The sequence below is a fragment of the Palaemon carinicauda genome, chromosome 6, assembly GCF_036898095.1.
Source record: "Palaemon carinicauda isolate YSFRI2023 chromosome 6, ASM3689809v2, whole genome shotgun sequence".
In the NCBI taxonomy this organism is placed as follows: Eukaryota; Metazoa; Arthropoda; class Malacostraca; order Decapoda; family Palaemonidae; genus Palaemon; species Palaemon carinicauda.
The window spans coordinates 175,092,457-175,094,956 of record NC_090730.1 but is presented as its reverse complement, the minus strand read 5'-3'; positions in this window follow the sequence as shown (position 1 = coordinate 175,094,956).

Sequence of the window (2,500 nt, the reverse complement as noted above, 5' to 3'; positions counted from 1 at the left end):
GTATGATGCAATTATGTCATCCATGAATGTACTTTATAACTGATAAATGTCTATGAAAGTTAGGGACCTTATCCTTCTGGCAACTATCCTAAAAGATACGATTTTAAAAGGAAATAGTTATTAGTGCTAGATAAGATAGTCTTACTGTCCGTGTAACCGTATAAATCTAGTATGGTCAGTTTTGGTCCTTTTCTTAGAAAATATAAACTTAAGATTAAGTTACTCGGGTTCCAAAGAGCCTCTAAGTTTGAACTACCTAAAGAAAATTTGTACCACCTATTATATTATTGGATGAATTCTGAAAAACTTTAATATCATGTTTTGTTAATAAATCTGGCAAGAAGGCTGCATTATCTTTTTTTCGTGATATCCTAGTTAACAGAACTCTAACCTTGGCATAAATAGCAGAAGTGAATTGCATGTTTCCCTTGTATACCTCTATGCAGCCAATGGAAATTGACCAGATTTTAATTCCTTAAGAAACTTTAAATTCACAATTGAACAAAGATCTGCTTTAAGTATTGACTCTAGAAATTAGACATACTGGAAAATTGCAATATAATGAGTCATTAAATATTGCTATGAGAAAACAGAGCCAAGTATTGCTGGAATAATTCGAAGGTTTTAGTTTTCTAAACATTTAACAGTTTTTATCAAGGAATTTGTATACACTAATATCTGTAAAATAGTTTTAATCTATAGATATACTTTAACATCAAGGTTGACGATGGAATTTAATATGAAAATAATTTTCTTTTGGAATAAAATAAGAAACCAAGATTTTTGAGTTATTAATTTTCATATTTTGTAAGATTCCAGAAGTTAGATTACCCTGTGCATGAAAATTTTCCTGAAATCTGGAAAAAAATCTAAAGGTCTATATTGCATAGATAAACAGAACTTGCGAGAAATAGCAACTAAGAGTGGTTAGTCAAAAATACTATTAGCTAATGTTATTAGTTGAACTCTACTTGATATAACGCTAAAAGATATTAGATACTCAAATAACAGGTCTACATCATGGCATTTTTTAAATATACTAATCACTGTTTTGGCCCGTGATTTATATATTTTTTTCAGTTCTGTGGTACGAAAACTATATATAGTAAATATTTATCACAAATATCATCCGAAGGTAAACTTGAAGGAAATAGTACACGTGAATTTAGACCAAATACCACCTGTAAAATAGACCAAATATGGTTCCCCAATGTACGGTAACAATTATGAACTAGTTACAATAATATTACTAGTAGTATTTTTTTTTCTCTGAATGCTTTATCATGGAATTAGTAAATGTTTACATGTAAGAGCTCTATATGGGCATATTAAAAAGTGGTTATCTTGGATTCATACTGTACGGAAATGCCCCTTCTTTGATCCATGAAAAAATCAATATTCTAATTGTTGAATGAGGCCCCAGTCATTGATAAACCGTTCGAATCATTTAAAACTAAAGTGCAGACAAACTTAAGGTTTCTAATACAGAAAATCTTAAATTAAAGACCATTTGGAACAGCCTTAAAATTAATAAAAGTTATTAAAATTCTTAAGTTTAAATTTTAGCTTCATAAGAGTTTAGAGATCTTGATCAAGGGGGGTCATTCTCTACAGTAATACCCTGTACCACGAAACAAAAGGAAAATGTTTAAATGGGCTTAGATCAGAAAATATTTAGTTTATGCATGAATTATATCCTGCATTTGTTTGAAACCTATTTTAATTATTTATATTGTTTACGTTTGGAGTGTGATTTTGATTAAAATTCATTAAAAATGACTTAACAAGAAAAAATAAAATACATTGCTCACCTCAAACTAATAAAATAGTAAGATCTTGCGGTGAGCCATGAAGACCTCAAAGCTATTTTAATTAATGTTATTGCTTAACAAAATGTCACCATAAGTTACTGGAAAGGTCAAATTTCTATTTAAAAATTCAAAAAATTTGAAGAAAGTATCTGGCTATTGCAGGGAAGCATTTCTTAAACATAAGTTAGAGCTTTAGAATAATAAGATATTAAAAGGAGTACGACAATGATGTTGCCATTTCTAAGCCCACTGCAGGACAAAGGCTTCATACATGTCCTCCTCCATGTCGATGTCTTTAGCCAGTTTTGATTACTCTTTGGCCAATTGCAAGCTAATGATAGCGGGGGAAATGTCTGATCTCTATGTAATGGAGAAAATCTGCTTATATATATATATATATATATATAATATATATATATATATATATATATATATATAAATACGTATTTATATTCTTGAACTCTCAATCAGTAAGTAAAGGGAATAGTCACACCCTGGTAGGAGCTACTCAAACCACAACACTCACAAATGGGCAAACCAGTGGGTTGTAGTTAGGAAATGGAAAAGCGCTGAGAACGGTTCAATTTGTGTGCATATTTAGCTAAATCTTTAGATGTCGTTTTTGATGGCTCGAGGACACTAGAAATAAAATAAGAAATATAAATATGAAAATACAGGCTTCATGAATG